Source organism: Ovis canadensis, chromosome 18, assembly GCF_042477335.2.
Source record: "Ovis canadensis isolate MfBH-ARS-UI-01 breed Bighorn chromosome 18, ARS-UI_OviCan_v2, whole genome shotgun sequence".
Taxonomy (NCBI): domain Eukaryota; kingdom Metazoa; phylum Chordata; class Mammalia; order Artiodactyla; family Bovidae; genus Ovis; species Ovis canadensis.
Genome location: NC_091262.1, coordinates 23,441,406 through 23,466,217, shown reverse-complemented (window position 1 = coordinate 23,466,217; position 24,812 = coordinate 23,441,406).

Here is a 24,812-nt window from a genome sequence, read left to right as displayed (position 1 = left end):
GAGAAAATAGAATGAGAAAGGCAGAAAATTCAGAAAGGGATGTTTTCCGGGTCTGCTCTGCAGAGAGTGAGAGGATGCCCTCGTATTTTACCACGAGACTGAAGTGCTAGTGAAAGGTGTTTATTTTTGCTTTGCCTCAGAGACAGAACTTGGCACAGACTTCTGAGGAGGAAAAGGGTGGCATGACTCAGTGATTTGGCAGTTAACAAACTCAATCGAACAAAAGTGGCAGAATACTTTTAAAATGGAGTGTATGTGTTCACACTGAGGGGGATGGTGGTGTGGGAATCTTGGCTTGTGGAAATGCATCAGTCATGGACAGTGCAATCTACATCCAAGAGAAACCTTTGCCCAAGGTCAGGTAGCCATCATATATCCGGAACATGTTTAACCGAAGGTGTTTACTTTATTAGATATGTATTTTATAGCTTATATATTCATGTTTTATTAAATATATAAAATCCTTTATCAAACACACTACATAACATATATTTAATTAAATGACATATATCACACACACACATATACAGTTATGTATACATAGTATATATATGATACAGCATATGTATATACCACATATGCTTATTATATGTAATATGCATTTAATAATATACATATATAATAAGTTGTTGTTCAGTCACTGAATTGTGTCCCGCTCTTCATGACCTTATGAAATATAGCATGCCAGGCTTCCTTGTCCCTCACCAACTCCCAGAGTTTGCCCAAGTTCATGTACATTGAATAAATAAAAATACATGACATTTAATAATATATAATGATAAATATATATAATATTTAATGATATATATCATGTCAATGTCAAGATATTCTCTCCTATGCTAGTGGGGCAAAAAGCCTTATGTTTGTTAGCCATGTTGTATTTGCCTATACCAAGCTGTTATATTCATTTCTTGCCACTGACTCATGAATTGAAGATAACAAATGCAACTGGAGACACATTAGAATGAACTTAGAAATCAAATGAAGAAAAGCTTACATGATGCTTAAACTATAGAGTTACTCCCTGAAACTGCTTAGATAAGGATTTTTTAGCCACTTTAAGTTTGCTTTTATGTTAAAAAAAAAAAAAAACAGCATCAGTGCTTTCATAAATAGCTGGAACATGATTTAGTGAGAGATTTTTCTGGGTAAGAAGTACCCAGGGGGCTCTCGTGGTTAAAGGTTGGCCTTTCGTTTCAAAGTGCGTCCTGGCCATGTGGTTTTCCTGTGCTAACCACACCCTTTATCATATGCTATTGATTCTGTAACTCTCCAACAAGATTCTTAGACTCATGCCTTTTAGGAAGAACAGATGATCTGAAATAAACTCATGAGTCCAATCCCACAATCAAGGGAACGGGACAATTGGTTGATGTAGTGACTCCTGTTCCTGCTGAAAGAATCCAAGATCGATCACACATCAATAAGAATTTAAAGCAATCAGAAGTATGGATTAAGAAAGTGTATTTCCAAACTCTTTTCTCCAACATTTTGAATTAAACAGAAGATGCATAGCTTATGGGCATCTCAGGTGGTGCAATAAAATGGCAACCCGCTTCAGTCTTCTTGCCTGGAAAATTTCATGGACAGAGGAGCCTGACAGGCTACAGTCCATAGGGTGGCAAATAGTCAGACACGACTGAGCAACTAAGCACACAAACACACATAATTTGTGGATTTACCATCAAGATGTCATAGAGCCTATATATCAGCACAGTAGCTGAGTAATGTAATAACTGAGGTTTGGGTAATGGGGTCAAGTATATCATAGCTGGACACTTTTTAGCACTGAAACTAGATGTCAAATCTACCCATCATTTCCAAAGACAGATTATGGTTATGCAATGTCTAGCCTCATTTTGCCCATTCAAAAGTTTTAGCATCTACCAAAATGACAGTGTGAAACAGATCAGGCCCACAAATGGAAATCTGGACTTGGAGCATTTGCAGCATTTTAGTTGCAAAGCAATTCTGTAGCTTAGAAGTTGGCATAAGAGGAAGTTTCTGAGTTGGAAACAAAATTAGAGGACACTAGATGACAAGGGGTCCAGGCACCATATTTCCCTTTTACTCTTTGCTCTTGTGTCCCTGAAAAGAGCCAGCATTTTCTCCTTGCCTAGTTTCAGCACTTGTTGATTCCATTAACAGGGAAGATTGACAAGAAGCAGACAATTATATCTGACATGAATATGGGTATGGAGGGGACTGCTGAAATGGAGACCCTTACTAATGGAAGAAAGATGACCCCAACCTTTTGACAGATGTCAAGTAGGTTGAAGTCTAGTGAAGTTATAACCATTTAATCTGCATCACAAGAGAAGACAAACTGTAAGGCTGATAACCTCTTTATTTTTTATTCTATAATTTTTTTTTTACTCTATACTCTAGGAAGAGATGGGATTCTCAGCTTGCTAATGTGGGTCAGTATTATTCATCCGGAGTTTCAATGGCACTGGGGCTTTTGTTAGTTGGTGGCCTCTTCTCTGGGTCAAGGAAGAAAAAAAATAAATGAAAAAGAAGTGAATAAAGAAATGATATAAATCAATCCAAGAATCCTAACTCTTCAATGAGATTTGACCTCAGTTACAGGAATGCAATTTCTGACTCTGTCTTAAAGGCATTAGTGACTTATTTAATGCATTATCTGAAAGTAACGTAAGTATGAAAAATGTACTGGAACTCCATTTGGTTCTAAAATATGATGGAGACAAAAAAGTGTTTTGTTTTTTTTTAATATTCTTCTACCCCTTTAAGATGGATATGTGTGTATTTCTGAGTAAGAATTGTTTTAAATGCCAGTTTCTTTATTTCTACAGTGTTCTAGTAGAGATGAAGAGGCAGGAGAAGAAGGGATCCCTTGTAACTCTCGCACCCTGTCACATCTGTCTTTTACTCTTTTCTTTGCCTAGAGTGCCAAAAACCACCCTTTACTCTCATGTTTAGAGTTTATGAATCCAATTCAAGGTCAATGTAGCCTGGTTAAATTTGGGATGTTCCTTCAGTAGGAGAAATTTTCTGACATTAAAATTTGATGACACTCCAAAGTGAAAAGGCAAGGACATCCTGTCCACTGATGACTTTGCTCTTGACATTTCAAAGGAGTTGACTGTGGGATTCAGAGAGCCACTCGCACTCTAAAGTGAGTGAACTTGACCCAGTAAAGCGACAGAACTACTGGAAAACTCACAACGAACCAGGCAATAGGGACTTAAAGTCTACCACTTGCTCGTGAAAACCAGATTATTTGTGATATTCTTGAGATCAACATGGGTTTCTTGAGTGTCTATGTGGCGGCAGGCAGTGCACCTTTGTAGGTGCATCTACAAAGACAAAGGATTTGATCTCAAGCGGCTTAACAGTTTAGGGAGAAACTCATGGGCATATTACGTTTCAAATGTATTTGATTGAAGTATAGTTGATTTACAATGTTGTGTTAATTTCTACACTATACAGTGAAGTGATTCAGTTATACATTTGTATTTATATTCTCTTTCATACTCTTTCTCATTATGGTCGATCGCAGGATATTGACTAGAGTTGCCCAGGCTGTGTAGTAGGACCTTGCTGTTTATCCATTCTTTATGTAATAGTTTCCATCTGCTCATCTCAAACTCCCATTCATCCCTCCCCACCCCTTCCCCTTGGCCACATCAAGTCTGTTCTCTGTATCTGTGAGTCTGTTTCTGTTCTGTAGATAACCTCATTTCTGTCATAGTTTAGATTCTACATATAAGTGATATAATATGGTATTTGTCTTTCTCTTTCTGACTTTATTTTAGTATGATACTATCTAGGTCCATCCATGTTTCTGCAAATGGCATTATTTCATTCTTTTTATATGGCTGACTAATATTCCATGGTATAAATATACCACCTCTTCTTTATCCGTCCAACTATTGATGGACATTTAGGTTGTTTGCATGTCTTGGCTGTTGCAAATAGTGCTACAACAAGCACTGGGTTGGGGGGCAGGGAGTGGGGGAGAATGTCTTTTTTAATTAGAGTTCTCTCTGAATATATGCCCAGGAGTGGAGTTGTTGGATCACAGGGCCCCCTTGTTTTTAGTTTTTTGGGAAAACTTCCATATTATTCTCCACTTGAGATTCTCACCAACAGTGTAGGGGGATTCCCTTTCCTTCACATGCTTTCCAGCATTTGTTATTTGTAGACTTTTTAATGATGGCTAGCCTAACCAGTGTGAGGTGGTACCTGATTATAATTTTAGTTTGCATTTATCTAACAATTAGCAATATTGAGCATCTTCTCATGTGTACAGGTATATTTTTTAATGTAACATTATAGCGCAAGGAGGTCAGTAAAGGAAGAGTCGGTAGGGTGCAATGCCTCCCAGCAAGGTCTGAACGTTCTTTGCTCATCAAAGCCATGCCCAGAAAGCGCAGCAGTGAGCCGGAAGAAATAACACTGTGGACTTACAAGCACAGGGACAATCCTACCGGGTGAACTGGCAGGATGAGCTATGAATGCTCCTCAGGAAACTGTGCTGGTTCGGTCCAGGCTTTGTACTCTTCATTCTTCACTTGTCAATCATATCCTGATCAATCCCTCCAGCCACATCTTCATCACTTTGATCATGGGGTCTCCTGTAAGCACTCATGTGTGGAATGGTTTTCTCTTCTCTTTGAAAGACCTCAGCCCCCTCCTTTCCTTCCCTCTTTTGGTTTGTTTCAAATGTTCTTAAACTCTACGTACTTATTCTTCTCCCTTTAACCATTCCATTGAACTTGTTTTGAGTGTTTCTGTTAAATCAGAATACTCCAAGGCTTTGTTTGGGCTTCCCTCATGGCTCAGGTGGTAACGAATTTGCAATGCAGGAGACCAAGGTCTGATCCCTAGGTCAGGAAGGTCCCCTGGAGAAAGGAACGGCTACTCACTACAGTCTTCTTGCCTGGAGAATTCCAAGGACAGAGGAACCAAGTGGGCTACAGTCCATGGATTAGCAAAGAGTTGGGCATGACTGAGTGACTAACACTTTTCTTCCTTCTTTCAATCCATTTCAAATTTCCTTGAATTATACTTATTTATTCTCTTCCCCTGAACCATTCCATTGAACTTGTCTTGAGTGCTTTTGTTAAACCAGAATGTCCCAAGGCTTTACATGTATTGTCTCATTTAATGCTTGCCATAATCCCTTGACCTAAGTAGTATCATTCAACTCAGTTTACAGATGTGGGAACTGAGACATAGCTGGGTTAAGTAAATTGTCCAAAGATACAACTGATGAATTGAGGAACCTGGCTTCCATCCCAGACAATAGCTTCCTATACTAAAACTTTTTATGGATTTTATTTCCAAAACTAGATTTTAAACCCCATGAGGGTAGAAACCATTACTTGTTTGCAGTTCACACAATGCCCACTCTCTTGACATTGCAGTTGGTGAGAACCTATTTATTGAATAAGTGGGTGAATGAACAAACAAATGAATGCTTGAAATCTACTTAGAAAGCTGGTGGGAAAAGTAGCCCACAGAAGATTGAGCAGGAAAGTGACTGACAAAAAGCATAAAATGGTATTTAAGGATCAGAAAAAAAGCAATAGAGTGCAAACTTTTTACTAGGCCTTACCAGGAGCCAAAATCCTGGCATAAAGATGTAGGCCAGCATAAATGTTATAGAAATGAAATAAAAGGACTGGGTGCTTGAATCATTTTAAAGAGAAAACTTGGTCACTGTATGTAGAGGTGTGAAAATGAATATTATTATGATTAAAAAATCTAATTTTCTTAATGGAAAATACATAAGCATTTTATTAAAAACAAAATCACTATCTTATCATCTAACAGTTAACAGAATAAACATTTTTTAAAATATGATCAACATTGATCATTGCATGAAAATCAATTTTTAAAAATAGACAAAGCAAGAAAATAGTCATGCCAATTTCACCTCAAAACTGAGGCCCCAAAATATTACGCTGTGTTATCCACTTTGAATTGCCAAATAGTTGACCCATTTGATTGTGTGGACACTGATGTAAATAATCCAGTAAGAAACCCAGTAAATAATCGAGTTGACTCAGGTTGAGTCCAGTTCCATCATCACAGGCATCAGTTATGTGCTAAACTCTGAAAATTTAAAAATTGGGTACTCCCCAAACAATGAGGCATTCCAGTAAAACATCCTCTTAATTTGACTCTATTGATTAACTACTGTCTCAACTCATTCATTCTACATAGATAAACATTACTTATGCGGCCTTTTATACACCCCTTCTGCCTTGTTCCTTGAGAAACACCAACATTTTTTGCATGTTCATTAATGTTGCAAGCATTACCTATATTCTATAAATGGTGACTTTGTAAAAAATAGAAATTGATTGATAAGTCACGTTGCAGATGCCAGTTAAGAAGAGCATTTATTTCTCAGCATAGTAATTTCAAAAGCAGCCCACTATAGATTCATAGGTAATCATCTGGAATTATAAAACCAACACACAGAAAGGCGAGCACACGTGATTGCTTTATATCACATTTCCTCTGGAATTCTTTCAAAAGATAAGCCTGCCCAGTTCCAGTAAAAAGAAATGTATTGATGTTGGTACATATTTGCTTTTATATTTATTATACCACTCCTCTGGGTCAGGAACTGTGTTTGGGAATGATTTTTATATAGCTTTTTTTTTCCAGAAATGCATCTGGTTATACATATGACCAATGTACATATGTGTGGTTCCTCTATCAGGATAATTTGAGACAATTGCTATTATATGAGTCAATCAGCTGGACAAAGACTGTCATCACAGAAGCGTATATATTTGCCATAGCTTCAGTATGTTTTCCCACCTGTCTCCACCAGCAGATTTTCATCTTGTAAAATTTCAGGAAACATTTCTTAATTAAATTAGGCTTTTTCTATAGTGGGAAAAGATACAACCTGAGTTATACTTTAGGTATCAAGTTATTCCCCAATTTTATTAAATGCCTAACACTCAAAACAACCATTAGCTGTTAGGAACCTCCAGTAGGAAAAAATTTCCCCCAGAAACTTAGACATTAAATTTGTAACTTACACTCACTGGTGGTTGTAGTGTTTATAAAGAGAAGACAAATTCTGTCAACGATTACTTGAAAGTATTTCTCTGATGATTCAGAGAATCCAGAGGCAATTGTGAAAAGTTGAAAACTGCAGGTGTTCCTGCTTGACTCGGGTCACCTAGCTTTGGGCCTTGGTCTTTGCAGATCCATGACCCACTTGGTCATAGTGAAACAGAGCAGGACCCTATTGCCCTTGCCCCACCTCCCCCATGTCCTCTGACTGCCTGTTGTCTGTGGAAAACTTTAGTCAAAGAATAAGTTTAATCAGAGAAATGGGAACATTCAGAAACAAAGGAAAACATTCAAAGGAGAGCAAATAATAATAATGTAGTCATGAAGCATAGTCAAGAACCTTTAGTTTCTTCTCAACAGCTATAGATGATATTCAGAACCATGTCCTGTAAGCTCTCTTAGAGATACTGAAACCCCAGGAGAAGAAGTTAACCACATGATTACCAGACTGTACCCTGACATAAGCTGTCACAGTTCTGAGAACTGGCCTCAAAGAAATGGCAACAAGCCAATAAGGTTGACTGTACCTAGCATAACCAAGATGGCTCTGGTTAGAACCACCGATGATCAATTTGAACATGACCGTCAGCTGACTGTGCTGTTTCTGCGTGTAGCCTCCCCTCCTCACCGTGTCTATAAAAACTGTTGTCTGCTGATGGTCAATGCTGGAAGTCAGCCTTTGGACAGACGTCTGCCCTGCCCACACCCCAGTTGCCAGCATTTGAAATAAAGCAAACTTTCCTTTCCTTCAACCTGGCCTCTCTGATGGCGTTTGAGTGGACAGCAGCCAGACCCCTACCTTTCAGTAACAATATAACTTCTTTAAATTCCTGAAATTTCCATTGCAAAATGAGACTTTATCATGAAAAGATGCTGCTATGATATTGAGATAGTGGATATAATATGTTTTATAATTTATTCTAAAATGACATAATAATGTTTTTAATATTATGCTATCTTAATAATAGTCTAATATAAAGAGATATATTGCAACGAATCTTAAATGCCCTTCATCTTTCCATACTTATAATTTATGCATGATAAAGACAACTGCAAAAATTCTTATAGATGGATTATATCCTGGGGCCTCCTATATTTAAAGGAGAATCTTATCCTTTATTATCAACATACCAACATCTTGCTGATCCATTACTAAGGAATGATGAATATGTGGTGGAGACGGTAACAGGATCTGGTTTTTGCCTTCTTTTCAAAAGGTCTAGAGTCAAGAGAATGGTTGGTGAGTAACAGAATGAACGTTACTTACCCACCTAACACTAAACCATAGCTTTTCTACCACTGCGCTTTCCACTGAACATGGCTGTTTCTGAGGAACATTCCAACTGCAGCAACTTGAAGCAACATCCTCAAAGTTAACCATCTGCAGTGCTTACCTGTGGGCAGGGAGATGCAGTATCCAAGGCCCCCAAGGATAGGGAGCCCAAGATAACCCAGAAATGTCTGAATTTTTGATGCAGCAGACACTTTGGAAAAGCAAAACTCACCCTGGAGCCCCCACGTACAAATTATAGTCACCATTTAAACCATCATCACGGTATTTGAGGTTAGTAAAACATATTGCTTGAGCTATAAAACATTCTAAACTAGCATTCCAAATGTCTTGCCTCAAGCAAGCACTTAAATTAAAGTTTCAGACAGCTGGCACTGGAATCATAATAACAGTTTTACACAAAGGGATTGGCTAAACATGATTATTGTTTTGATAATTTATCGTCAACAGACATTATTGTGCCCTGATCCTGATGCTTGGCTTCCTTTCTTCTCTATTATCCACAGGTGACAATGAGGTTTGGTTCAGTTTATAGACAAGGAATGCTCAGCACCCTGGTCATAGGTAGATCACACACACACACACACGCAGAGGAAGCACTGTATATTGCCATTAATTGTCATAATCTGATCATTTTTACTGTTTCCTTCCTGTGAAATGCTTGTTTGTAAAGGCAAAGAATTTAAGGTCCTATTTGTAGCATCTTTACTATAAGAGAAAAAAGAAAAGAGAAAAGGTTGACCTCTTGAACACAACCTTAGAATATGTATGGAATACTAATTTCCTATGCCTCCCTTTGTGAAAGAGATAAAAGCAGAAAATGCCAGAGACTCTCTTTTGTACTTTGAAACATGTACACAACATTGGTAGCCTTGTGTCTGTTTAAGCAGGTGGGTGCGGTTCACCCAAGAGATGGATGGTGCTGACAACAGCAATTTGCCCTTTAGCCAATTTGAAGACACAATAGTTTGCAGCCTTATTAACATATTTTCAAGTATAAGAAATTCTCTGTTCACTCCAGCTTGGACCCACTTGGAGGGATTTTATTTCCACCACAGGGAAATATGTGTGATTGACAGTTCATTTTATTTTCTTCAAACTGGACCCATTCACAGATACCCTAACAGGTTGAGAAATATCATATTATATTTTTATCATTAAAATGGAGCCCAACAAACTGTCCTGCAAATTTGATGCTTAGTTTCTGTGAAGTAGACTCTTCACAAAGAACATGACTGCGTGCTCCGTCACTAAGTCATCCAACTCTTTTACCACGCCTTGGACTATAGCCCGCCAGGCTCCTCTGTCATGGGATTTCCCAGGTAAGAATCCTGGAGTAGGTTGCCATTTCCTCCTCCAGGGGATCTTCCTGACCCAGGGATTGAACCTGCAGCTCCAGCACTAGCAGATGAGCTCTTTGCCACTGAGCCATGTGGGAAGCACACTGCCACTCTCTGAAACATGTTACTGGATACAGCATGGTCACGTGCTTTGCCATTTTAATGAGAACGTAGACATTCCTTGTCTTTGGGTGATGAGACGGTCTATAATGCAACAGGTTTTGTTGGTCTGTGTCTTTCTGTGCACAAAACACTAAAAAAAAAAAAATGGAAAAAGAGACAGTATCTTTGGATTAGTCAAGAGAGAATGAAAAGGACACTTTTGAGTACCTTTATTTATTTTTTTTCCTGAACATGACTTTTCCACTGACTTTAATTAAAGTTTCATTAAACCCTAAGTTTGGAAAGCTTTTAATTGAAGAGAATTTGCTTACTGGGCATATTCTTCTTCAGGCTGCAAAGAATCACTGTAATAAATGTCTCTCCAACTTGATAGTAAAATTCAACTTTGTCCTACCTTTGCAGAAATTGGCTATAGATGCACTCTTAAGAAATGAGTCACCCCACACCAATGATTTTTATCTCATCATAGAGCAGCACAAATTTGGCTTCAGTACACTTCATAAGTATACTGCCTGCTGACAAATTAATCCAATTAGCAAAGGTGAAGGTTTCTAATTGAGGTTAACTAGAATTTAACTGGTCATTGCTAATCAAACCCTCCCTCACCCTTCCTGGAGCAGGGTCCCCAGAGTTACTCTAATAGTCCCATTTAGTCTTCTGATCGAACCAAAAGTCTGACTTCAAAAATCACTTTTCAAGAAGGATAGGATAGAGCCACTTTTCCAAAGCTTCGACAACAATGGAAGTTAGTAGTGTGGTATTTTCCTGCTGTTTGGGAAAGTGAATTTCAACCCCCGCCCCCCAGCCCTCCCTACTCTCCTACTACTGAGAGTATTTTTATATAGTTCAAGTCCCTATTGGTCTGCGGTTTGCTGTGCGGTTTAAAAAGTAATACATCTTTTCTTAGATGTACCCCAGTTTCTGCTTTTTAATAGACATGATAATGAGCTTCTGGGTCTTCATTTCCCAGTGTGCAGAGAGCTTGAATAAATCTTCGATTGTTCACAACCCAAGAGAAGGTTCCGGAGCACTGGGATCCGTGGAGGTCTCTCTAAACAACTATTGTTTTAAGCGTTTTTTTTTTTTTTTTAATTCTTAGGTACCATTGAATTTTTTTTTTCAATGTATTCAGTAGCATCTGCTTATAATGAGCTGAGACAGAGCAAAATTCCTTTTACTAAAGTGAATGTGAATGAATGAAAGTTCCCAACTGTTTCGGAGTGGCATAATATGTTAGCTGTAATATTGGCTGTAAAAAGATTTCCTAGTAGGTAAAAGAAAAAAAAAAAAAAAAGCTTTACTCAAGATTTTCACAAAAATATGTCTGCTTGGGCAGTCTGGGTTTTGTTTCCTAGATTTCAAAATTTTCGAAGATGTTTTATTTCTGTGAAGACCAAAGGATGCCAATGTGAAAATATGTTTGACCACACTGGGGAGTATTTGTTGTTTTTGAAAACTGCTTTATTTACATCTAGCATGATAAAATTCCTTATTAAAAAATGCTTTCCAAAAAAGAAGCCAATGCAAAGGACTACCTAAAAACCTTAGAAATATACAATTACACATGCCTCTTAATTTTTCAAATAATTAAAACATCCTCTGGGCAATTTCTGTTTTCAGTTTTCTTGACAACTATGAAAATAGAAATCCTGAGAATGCAAAGACCTGACATTGCCAGGTTTTCTCTTTTTTTAATATATATATAAATTTAATGGAAAATAGGGCTTCCCTGGTGGCTCAGAGGCAAAGAATCTGCCTGCCAATGCAGGAGACTTATGTTTGATCCCTCAGTCTGGAAAATTCCCTGGAGAAGGAAATGGCTACCCGCTCTAGTATTCTTGCCTTGGGAATCCCAGGGACAGAGGAGCCTTGAAGGCTATAGGCCACGGGATTGCAAAGAGTCAGACACGACTGAGCAACGAAACAACAATGGAAAAAATACACTTCCTTTCCCCCTCCCTTTTTTTTTTTTTTAATTGGAGGTGGTAACACAATGGCATCAGGTATATATTTTTATTTGATTTCAGGTTACACTTATATTACATTGACTAGAATTTTTGTTTACTATAATTGAGGTGATCGATGATGCTTCCACTAATTCTGAAACAACCCAGTGGACATTATCTTCATGTTGCTAAAGATATAAGGGCATCTATTTCCTTAGCTGATTCAATCTGGTGGAGGCGGAAAAAATAGCTTAGTTTAATTTTTTTATTTGTGTCCTTATTAAAAAAAAAAAAGAAGAAAATGGTGACTTGAGCCCATCCCCAAAGCTTTAACCAATTGACTATGATTGAATACTTTTTCTTATTACTGCTCGCTGGGATCTTCTTATGAAATGCACATTTCATTTTTATCCAGGACCTGGGGATATGGGGCAACAGAAGAATATTACTTGAAATTCGGCACACTACTCTCTATAGAAAGCTGCACAGCACGATTGTGGAAGAGTTATAATTTTAATTCTTTTTACAACGACAAGATTATTCCAAAGTTAAATTATCATTCTCTGTTAAACCAAACAGCACTGTGGCGGTTTTAGTAGGACAAGGTGGCTTATTGTAATTGGTAGGATCTGTAGATTCCTATGCTGAAATTTAGATCTAAGTATTTCCAAATTAATAGGGTGATTGGAGAGGAGGGATATATTTGCAATCTGTTTGGGCTGAAATGGGTACCTGGTGCCACGAATCCTCAGGCAGCAAGCCATCATTACGTTTATTACCGCTTCCGTGATAGCCAGGTCGAAGCACCTGCTCTTTCTCTGGATTCTTCAGGTAATCCCCATCAATTAATTCTTGAAAAACAGTAATGACCTGACAAAGATGTGAGTTTTTATAATATTGAAGAGGGATGCCTTTGACATTGGTCAGTGGAAATGCTGTACTTGCCAAATCTGAAAGTTTCAAGAATATGGATGCATAGCTGAAATGAAACAGAAATGAGTTCTGTAATACAACAGAATCTGCTACAATCCTGTTTTTTAGTATGAGTTTCTACTCTGATAGTCTCTGTTTATAGAGTCTGTCAATTGTAGGGTTTGATTATATGACTCATTCGGAGATTCTGGGCTTGTGATTTTGTTAGCAGTATCTTTCTCATTTTGCATAAAAAGAAAAAACAAAACCAAAGAAGTTTTTTTTTTTCCCCAGATGATATAATAGGGGGTATTAAAATGTATAAATAAGTAAGCATCAAGAATGCATATATTTAGGACTGGAAAAAAGCACAAAAATTCAGAACTACAGTAGAATCAAAAGTACAAATTTCCTTTGTGTGCACGCCTTAGCAGCTCATACTTCTAGTATGTAATATGTCTTCTTCCCAACAGAAATTCATGATGAAACAGATCAAACAACTTGGCAAATCTTTCAAAGTAGAAAACTGAGAATTTTTTTCACAATCTCTTTATACTGTCAGACCCAAAATAATTAGATACATTTAGGTAAGACCAAATTAATCAGATTAGAGCTCTCACCAAGGAAGATTGGAACATGCCTTTCTGTTCTTCTTTGCTTTATGATGCATTTGTAGCAAAGAGCCTGATATTTGAATACGTGGCCAACATTTAACAATTGAGAGACTTCAAAGCAAAAATATAGATTGTTAAGTTTCTCTTGAAAATTGAAATCTGGCAATACAAGAGCTTCATTCCCACCTGTAAACAAAAGGTTCGATTTGAGCAGCTATCCAACCAGACATACTCTCTCACCCCATTTTCCACAATCTACACCCAGCCCACTTGCCCACTTAAATTACCAAAGTGATCATCTTGAACTTCCAGGTGACCTTCCCAGCAACCTGTGGTTCAAAATAGGAACAGCCATACCCTCTGATTCTCTCACCTCTCTGGTCTATGCAGAAATCTTGTTTCTTGGCCATGTCAACCACCCTTCCATCTCCCATCTTTATTTGCTGGTTACCCCCAGACTTTGCTAGGTCATCCCCTACTCAGGAAATCTCACCTTGCTCCAATCTGTGTTTTTCATTTGCTTCCTCCTGGGTAGCATTTCCCACCGCTCTCAGTTCTGTCTGTCCTGGTCCCAACTCTAATTCACATTCTTTCCGCACTTTGATACATAATCCATTCAACAAAAGTGCATGGTATCAAGAATCAAATTAATATTGACTGAAATGAATGTATTTTCAATTACACCATTCTCCTCATCAATTTCTTACGTGACATTGCAGAAGGCATGTTACAGGTACTCATAACTTCCCTTCAAGCTAGAATTTGGCCCCTGCCATTAGACATTTACATTAACTGGTCGTTATTTACATTAATTTCTCTTTGAGTGTTTCTACATTTCATTCTTACTTCTATATCCACTCTCATTAAATAAGACAGAAACTTTCTGAGGTGAAGGACAAAGACCTTTTAGTTCTTGGTGCCCTTTAAAAACAAGGGATACAATACTATGAGCCAAGTCTTGAACCTTATCTCTTGCCTCAGAATTTTCATCACGTTTTGCACCGCTTGCAATCACTTACTACATTTTATTTCATATTAAATAGTAATAGTGTATACTCTCCTCAAAGGCAGGCATTGTGCCTTATTGAATTTTTTATTCTCCTTAAAGGTAATCACCTATGTATTTAAATTAAGTAAAAGTAAGCTGACATCAAAGAATTTTGACAGGTTCAATGATATGAGAACAACATGAGAATATCAGTCCCTGAGATTAATATTTAAACTCACTAACAACTCCTCCAAGACTCACACTCAGAGCTTGAAATATCTGCAGATCCCTCAGGATAAGGAATCACGGAAAGGAAGAGCCCCTCATTTTGTTGTTTGCAGTTGCTAAGCTGTGTCTGACTCTTTGCGACCCCATGGACTGTTGCCCACTTGGCTCCTCTGTCCACGGGATTTTCCCAGGCAAGATTACTGGAGTGGGTTGCCATTGCCTTCTGCAGGGGATCTTCCAAACCCAGGTCTCCTGCATTGCAGGTGGATTCTTTACCACTGAGCCATTAGGGAAGCCCCTTGAAAGCCATGAGCAAATGTGCTGGCAGGAATTATTCAGAGGACAGCACTCCTATTTGCTTGAAGATCATACCCACTATCACCACACAATTAGAGACCAGATATTTTACACCGTTAGACCTTCCTTTGATTTAAGGCCTTACATTTTGTCAATCAGATAGACACACATCTGAATTATTTTCTGATGACACTGGAATGGGAATCAGTTTGTCAGTGCATCTAACCTGAAAGAGTCCTTCAAGGAGAGGGGACACAAATGAATATATTTTGATTTAGGAGTTGGGAATGAGAATAAAGTAAGAAGAGTTCTGAAATGGAGAATCTTGATGGGATAACTGTTACCTTAGGGCCCGAAAGGTATGGAGCATGCATGCCCATGTGGTAAGTCACTTCAGTCTTGGCTACTTTCGACTCTATGGACTGTAGCCTGTTAGGCTCTTCTGTCCATGGGATTCTCTAGGTAAGAATACTAGACTGGGTTGTGATGCCCTCCTCCAGGGAATCTTCCCAACCCAGGGATCGAATCTGTATCTCATATCTCCTCCATTGGCAAGTGGGTTCTTTGCTACTAGCACTACCTGGGAAGCCAAGGTATAGAGTGTGTGTGTGTGTGCTAAGTTCTGCCCGACTCTTTATGACCCCACGGACTATAGCCTGCAGGCTCCTTTGTCCATGGGATTCTCCAGGCCAGAATAGTGGAGTGGGTTGCCATTTCCTCTTCCAGGGGGATCTTCCTAGTCCAGGGATTGAACCTGCATCTCCTTAGACTCCTGTATTGCAGGTGGAGTCTTTACCACTAGCACCATCAAGGTATGGAGAGAAAATGCTTATTTTTGTGAAGGGCTTTTGTGTGATCTTGAACATAATCATGTGGGGTTGCTCCCCAAACTTTTGCCAAAGCTAATTGATTCAAGGTGCACTGGGGTATCTCAAACACTCCCCAGAGTACTCTTTTTTTTTTTTTGTATTTTTTCCTAGACTAAAAGAAAAACAAAAAATCTTAAAATCCTATGTCAATTTTTTTTCAAGTTGTATGTGTCATGTATGACTTCAAAATAAGAATGCAGATGAAAAGAACCTCCATTGGTCATTTATGCAAAATTCTTGGGGGAATGATAAACCTTCAAAAATGTGTAAATTATTAATCTAGAAGGAAAAGAAAGGCACAGAGGAAGAATGATTGGGAAGGAGGGGGAAAGGGAAGACAGAAGTTTAAGATATTGCATTTAGCTTTCCCTGTTTCTAATTGTTACACCAGATTCTATCCATTCCAACATACGCACTTGTCTTTCAGGCTCTCTTTCTACTATACCATTCTGTTTCTTGCTCTCTCTATACCCAATTCACATGTATAACACACACACACACACACACACTAGAATTTAGTATCCTTATTCTGTTATTTCCAACAGCAGAACCAATAAGCAGATGGCCAGAAGATACATCAGACTATAAACTCTTGTATGAATAGCCTCAGAACCAGGTGGGCCCTGTTGTTTACTGGAAGATACTGGTGTCTATGTCTCTGTCCTTAGGATCTGCCTTTAAGACTTCACATTTTGTGTTTTGGAACAGGCTTCATTAGAAACTTTGAGGAGAGAAAAGGACAATCTCAAAAACAAACCCACAAAAAAACAACCTACCGCCAGTTATCATTTGGAGGACCTTGAACATGTTTCTTAGACATCATTTTTCCTATTTTATGGACAAAGAAAAATGAAACTGCTTGATGGGATTATTGTAAAGTTTGATAACATGTGAAATCACCAAATAGGGTGACAGACACATAGTGAAGACTATAAATAGCTGTTTCCTCCCTCTTCTGCATCATTTATTTACTTGGCTATAAATGAGTTCCAAGAATCCCTTGCAGAAATGATAATAAACTTCGTGTCTTTAACCAAGTCAACATGAATTTTCACTTTCATTACATCAGGCATATGGAAGACTTGTAAAAACAGCAGTATAATGAAAAAGATGAACATATTGTCACAGCTACCTTCTTGAAGAAGGCTTCTGGACAGCAGAAGAAGCAGGTTCCGTGGTAGGCAGCTCTGTCTTTCAGAAGAAAAAGGACAAAGGAAGTCTCTAGAAATCTATCTTGGGTAGGGAGACTCTCTTCAGAGTGTCAATATTTCTTGGACTCTTCCTCCTAGATCCTTAAAAGATCATAGAGGAAATGAAAAAGCATAGAAGTATTTTTTTCCAAATATATTTCAGTGTCCCTGTCAATATTCACTTGGGATCCACCACTGATTCAGAGATCGTCAGAGGACATGTGGTCCAGATTAATAGCCTAAATTAATTAATTAGCTTCATTGTTTCATTGCCTTCCCTTCTCTTCCTCTGTCTTCCTTTCCCCCATCCCTCCCAATTGCTTTTCCTCTGTGTCTTCCCTTTCCCTTCTGGAGGAATAATTTACCCATCCTTGATGATTTGCCAGTCCCCCAAGAATTTTGCATATATGAGCTGTGAGGTTCTGCTAATTTACGTTCCTATTTTGAAGTCATATATGAAACATACAGCTAGAGAAAAAAAAATTGATATGGGATTTTACAATTATGATCCTTTTATTCTAGGGAAAAAAGTAGAAAAAAAAATATGGGGACCATTTGAGATAACAATGAGAAACCACAGTGCACCCTTGAATCAATTAGCCTTGGCTCAATTTTGGGAGCAATCACATGAGGTTGGTCAAGAAATCTACTGTTCCAAGTGCGAGAAGACACCACATACTGGGAGGGGAGGCAAAGTCAGTGGGTCAACAGTTATGATTTCTCCAGGATCACCATTTTGATCACCATTTTCTCCAAATCTATTTTAACTGCAGTAAGATGGAGACAAGGAATAACTTACCAGCTGTACCCATCAATTAATTACAGAGACTAAAGGGGCCTCTGAAGCTCTAGAAAGGCATTAGCTTTGTTTATGTTTCAAGTAACCCCTCCAATCCAGGTGAAGATGCTCTTGGCCAGGCTAAGTTTTAATAAAAAGTAATTACATCAGTCATGCCCTTTCAAAATGGAGAATAAAATAATTAGGATCGAGAGGTGATTCAATATATGGAAATTGAAAAACATAGTGAGAAGTCTTTCTTTCCTCCTTTTTCTCTGCATCCTTTCTCCATCAGCTACTCATGACTCCTCCTCCTCCTCCCAATGGGAAGGCCGCTGAGCAGAAGACAATCACCAGGAAAGCAGCTAATCATGGGGGTTTTGCCAGTTAATCAGTATCTCTGTGGCTGACCATTGTTTACAGAGGGAAGGGGTCTGCAAGATCCTTGATCTCAGATCCTGGAGGGCTGCAAGTCAGGGCCTTCAGCTCTCCAGCAAGCCCACTGCAGCCTCGATTTAATTAACAGCCTCTCCCTGGCCTGGTGTGACTTGCATGGCCGGGAAGGTGTTTCCCAAGGAAATCAGAATGGGGGGCAGAGCAGGAAAGAAGGGGAAAAAAAGGTGAGTTCAGGAGGGCAATGAGGCGGGGGTTAACAACACTGCTTAAGATCAAGGGCTGGAGTGCTGAGATGCTGCCAGACTTGAAAACTTTAATTTACTGTCACCGTTAGCCCCCTTTGAGGTTTATGGTGGTATTTATACACACAGCATCAATCACATGAAACAAGGAGGGGATTTATAGTTTGTTTTAAAGACTGCAAATGCAATGTAATGCAAATAGCTTGCCTCATGGGCATTTACGTTTAATGGGAAAATTACAGATGCAAAAGATTGGTAGAACAAATTTTAAATTGACTTTATTACATCTAGTGCTTTTCAGAGAATACTATTAAAAAAAAGAAAGATATGGTAATGGAGTTCTACACTGTAGCCTGACAACTTAAATTCCACTTAACTGACTTGCTTTTTGTTTTTCTCTTTTCTTTCTGTTTTTTTTTTTCTTATATCTTCCTGCTTATATTAATCTTATAATAACTTTGGTTTGAAAATTCTCTAGGACTATAAACTGATTAGAAATTTCATTTGTCTTTATTTCATTTCAAATGCTTTACTTTCTAAGCCCACCCAAATAATAGATCCACATAACATACCAATATATGATATCACGGTGGCATATTCATTTTTAACCTTTAATCATGACTCCTTTGTATATTAACATGTGAATGCCTTTAATCAAGATTTAAAGTTTTAGGATAGATCAGTTCTCTTATCCTCATTTTCTCAAAACATATTTGTGTGCATGTGCACACGTGCACACAAGAGTTAAAATGGTTCTTTGACAACTGAACGTGTTTGGTAAAGATCTTTTCCTTATCTATGAACACCAAAAGTTTTCACATGATAGTCATTGAGTTGTTTGCATGGGATGAACTGGTGGCCTCTGTTTCTACTCTGGCCAATGCCTGATCCCTTTGCCAGAGCTGACATTTAAATTGGTACCACTTGCTCAAAGGAAAGGCAAGGGTTAAATAGGTAGGCATCAGAGCTTTGCTAATGCTGTTGGCTAAAGAAGCTCAGTCTTCACCTGTGCTAAAGCAGTCTTCTTATCAGGTAATGAAAAACATTTCCATGGATAATCTGTTGTTGTTATTTAATCGCTCAGTTGTGCCCAACTCTTTGAGACCCCATGGATGGTAGCCTGCCAGGCTCCTCTGTCCATGGGATTTCCTGGGCAACAATTTCTGGAGTGGGATGCCATTTCCTTCTCCAGGGGGTCTTCTCAACACAGGACTAGCACTGGCTAGAAGTTGCATCTATTCAATATTCTAAAAAGTTGTTTGTTTTGCATTGATTTGTTCTTTATCCTGCTCTGTTTTACAAAGGATTTGGGATGGCTTCCAAAGATGCATATGATTCTGAATAGAAGAATTTTGCAGATATATTCTATTTTTTAACTCTGTAACTCTGTCTCATAAAACCCTAATTTTTTATATATTTTTCTCATATATGTATTCACAGAAAACCCTTTCAGTAAAAATACTATCATGAATGCACACATGGTTTGTAGAATTGTCCTGTTTTTATAACTGTTTGTTTATATTCTAAATAATGAGCAAATAAAGTTAGAAAGAAATACATCTTTTCAAGGAAGTCATAGTTTCTTGAGGATGACAAGGAAGTTTCCTGTAATGTTATGTTCATATTTAACCTCCAAACACTTCTGCAATAAGACTAGTAGTTAAGGTTGGATTTTATTATGCATAATAGTGAAATTCCAAGTAGCAATGGTAAATGTAAGAATTTGATCTCTCTTGTTTCAGGCAAATTAAGGGGGTTATAGTGGCCCTCTTCCACAAAGTTCAGAAGAACTCACATCCTTCCTACCTTTTTGCCTTTTCATATGTAACTTCCACTCTGAAAGTCATTTCCTGTTTAAGATGGTGGCTTCGTTTTTATCCATGATGTTTTCACTACAACAGAAGGGTGGAGGAAGGGACAAGGAAGGCCACAGTGCCTCTCAGTCCCTGCTTTAAAGACAGAAGTTGCATACACTTCTACTTTCACCTCACTGGCCAGAGGTTAGTTACATAGCCCCACTTAGCTTCATGGGAGGGAAAAAAAGGGTGTTCTTATTTTTCCTGACAGCTATAAATTCAGTTAAAACTGAGGGATTCTGTGCTAATGTAAAAGGTAGAGGGTGACTATCAAGGGATGGACAGCAGTATATAGCAGTATATAATAGCAGGCTATACCAGAATCAACAAAATTGTTCTTACCCATTTTTTGACTCATACTAAGGGCTTCCCTTGTGGCTCAGCTGGTAAAGAATCTGCCTGCAAGCGGGAGACATGGGTTCAATCCCTGGATTGGGAAGATTCCCCTGGAGAAGGGAAAGGCTGCCCACTCCAGTATTCTGGCCTGGAGAATTCCATAGATGGTATAGTCCATGGGGTCGCAAAGAGTCGGACATGACTGAGCGACTTTCACCTTCACTTTTTATTCTTTACATTCAGAGCTGGGTTATAATCTGTGTCTACTGAAGATGACTAGAAGAGGCAATTCAGTTGTGTGAGGATTTCATCATCTTAACTCCATCCATGAGATCAGTATTTATGTTTTTAGCATTAATGATATACTATGTTCTGGTTTTTAGAAATTGTACAAGTACAGGCTTGATTTCAAGATCTGTATCATTAGCTTTTTAGCGTACATCAAGTGCAGTTGCTCAAAGTTGATTCAAGGCAAAACAACATGCATGCATTTTTCCTAATTCAGCAAACAGTTGGGTGGTTGGGGGGGGACATATTTGACCTGTCATATCAACACCAAAATTGTCTAACTAGCTTCCAGTCTTCCACTTGTTTATGCAAAGTCATCTGGTATTTACGAAGACCCCACCATTTGCAAGACATTGAGCTTAATCAATTAATTCATTTAATCCCACCGGTGAAGGAGTAGGTAGTGGCAGGAAGATATGATTCACCACCCCTCTATTCACAGATGAAACTCAGAATTACAGTGCTGTGCTTAGCCACTCAGAGTAGTTAACAATATGCTAGTTACCATCAGAACCAACATCATTGGACTGAGAAAACCAGGCTGACTGAAGGAGAACAAATGAGGAACAGCTCAAAATGAGTATTTGAACAGAAATGAAAGAAAAAAAGCCATGAAATTTATATTAACAGTGCCATGTAACTACATTCAAATGATTAAGGCACCTTAAAAGGCAAGTGACCAATTAAGACTTAAACCTTTGATCTGTGAATTTGCTAGTAGCCTTGAATTATTAAACCAAAAGCTAAGAGACACAAATAACTTCATTAAATTGATCTCTCAATAGATAGCAATAGACCTGTTAAAGATAAATTATGAAAGGGTAAAATGTCTTCCTACAAAACTGCTGCCTGTTTTCGTTTTGTTTTTCTTCATAAAATTAAAGGAGATATTTCCCAAAAAAAGAGCATATAGTTTACGGTGAAAGATATAGTTTTTCCCCTTCAAATTTATTTCATCTATAAAAAGCATTAGAATTTTATCCAAATTGGACCTGCGTAAAATTTTCTACAGTTTAAGGGACAAGGTTGGGGGAGAAGAAAATACACAAAATTCGTAAGATACACAGATATCTTACAGTTTTATAATCTTTACAAAAGTCTGTAACCATATGAACACGTTGTTCAGGCCTCTTCCAAGTCCTGGAAAGGGCCAGGCAAGTGAGGGCCCTGAATCACTCACTGGATGGCAGATGGAGATAATGAGGTCCAGCTCTCATCGCAGCTCTGGATATTAAGCCATGCCCACTAGCGCATCAGTACAGTGTCAGCACCTTCCTGCAAGCACCCTGTTTTCCAGTGAATGCAAACTTATCCACCAGAGTCAGACTTCACTTTCTACACTTTGGTAGATACTTCTAAATGTTACAACTTTTGAAGGGAAATAAGAACAAATTAACCTGGATGGGTGTTCAAAAATGAGTTTGCCTCAAGTGAGGGGATATGAGAGAATTTCCCTCTATTATTCTAAATACTTCTGGAAATTCTACTTTTCCAATAAGCACATCTTATTTGTTCTAATTTTAAAGTAGTTATAGGGGAAGTCTTCATCCCAAGAAAAATGACTATGATGCATTTTTAGAATTTATTTTATTGACGTATAATTGATTTAAATGTTGTGTTAATTTCTGATGTACAGCAAAGTGACTCAGTTATATACATATATATATGTATACAGACAGACAGATATACCTGTGTGTGTAGGTATGTGTGTGCTCACTCAGTCGTGTCCGATTCTTTGGAGCTCTAAGGATTGTAGCCTGCCAGGCTCTTCTACCCATAAAAATCAGGAATATTGGAATGGAGTGCCGTTTCCTGCTCCAGGGAATCTTCCCAACCCAGGAATCAAACTCACGTCTCTTGTGTCTCCTGCATTGGCAGGTGGATTCTTTACTACTAGTGCTACTTGGGATGGACTATATATGCTATATATATATACGCCCTATATATATACACACACTATATATATATATATCCCCTATATATATACACACACACTATATATATATATATACGCCCTATATATATATATACACGCCCTATATATATATATATACACACACTATATATATATATATACGCCCTATATATATATATATACGCCCTATATATATACACACACTATATATATATATATGCCCTATATATATACACACACTATATATATATATGCCCTATATATATATATATACGCCCTATATATATACACACACTATATATATATATATGCCCTATATATATATATACGCCCTATATATATACACACACTATATATATATATATGCCCTATATATATATATACACACACCCTATATATATATATATACACGCCCTATATATATACGCACACTATATATATATATATACGCCCTATATATATATATATATACACCCTATATATATACACACACTATATATATGCATATGCCCTATATATATATATACACACACCCTATATATATATATATATATATATACACGCCCTATATATATATAATGCCGTTATGTATAATGGGCATCCCAGGTGGTAAAATATATGTATATATATACATTCTTTTTTTATATTCTTTTCCATTATGGTTTATTGAAAGATATTAAATATAGTTCCCTGTGCTACTCATTAAGACCTTGTTGTTTATCCATTCTGTATATAATAGTTTACATCTGCTAATCCATAACTCCCAATCCATTTTTCCCATATGATGCTTTTATGTTACAGACTAAATATCTACCAAGTTGCCCTCTCTTTTCCCATGTAATTAGATATGGACGTAGTTTGGCTTCTAAAGCAGGAGGGTGAAGCATCATGTAATTGCTAAACACTCTCTACTCTAAACGTTCTGCCATATCAAGATCACCTAGGACTTTGGGGAATTTTCTTCAGAAAAGCCAACTGCTACCACTCCAATGCCATCATGATGTCTTAGAGAGAGGTTCTAAAAGGAACACCACAGAAAATCATAAGCATCACCTAAGACTTTGTTAGGAATGCATGTTCTTGGGTCCACCCTTATATCTACTAAATCAGAAACTCTAGGAGGGAAGACCAGTAATCTGTGTGATGCTGATCTACACTCAAGTTTGAGAACTATTTTCTAAGAGAAAATCTAGGCTAAATACTGGCATTTGATATGTCTGCCATGCTGTGCTCAGTCACTTCAGTCATTTCCAACTCTTTGCAACCCCATGGACTATAGCCCATCAGGCTCTTCTGTCCATGGGATTCTCCCAGCAAAAACACTGGAGTGGGTTGCCATGCCCTCCTCCAGGGGATGTTCCTAACCCAGGAATCAAATCTGCATCTCCTGCATTGCAGGCAGATTCTTTACCTCTGAGCTACCGGGGAAGCCCACTTGAAATGTTTAGTTCACCCCTATTCAACAATGGCTCTAATTCATGGACTGTTTTCTGTGATTAAGTTCTCCAGACTTTTCAATTTGGAAATTTTATGTAAAATCAATGAGAACTACAGATTTTAAAAAAAAAAAAAGGAACTGTGGGTAGGTTTATATTTCCTTTGCTTTTTTAATTTTCATTTTTAAGTGCAAAAAGGGAAAGGAAATTAATCCCCATATGTCACAATGCATTACAAAAGAAGCCTTGGAAAGATACACAGAAAGTCAGTTAACTGACGACAGAAAGTAGGCCCATGACCATGGTACGCAGATGTTGGGGTTTCAGGAGTAGCAACATTTTGAAAGAAAGATTTTCTTTTCCTTTTTCTTTTCTTTCTTTCTTTGTCTTTTGTTTATTTGTTTCTGAGTAAGGACATCCCATTTTTTAAGTCTATTTAATCTTATCATATTTTTTCTAAAGTATTTTCGTCCAAAAAAAAAAAAAAGTATTTGTTTCCAGTAAAAGAGAATGGTTTTTCCCAAGGATATATTGCTGGCAAGCTTATGTGAACATTTTAACCACAAATTATAAAACTTTACTTAGTGCAGGGTCTTTGCTTGAAAAAAGGCCTTGGACAATTAAAGTAATATATCTTAAGACTTTCACAAATACCGATTTTTGCTGACTAATATGCCCTGTTTTTTTGTGTGTTTTTTTTTT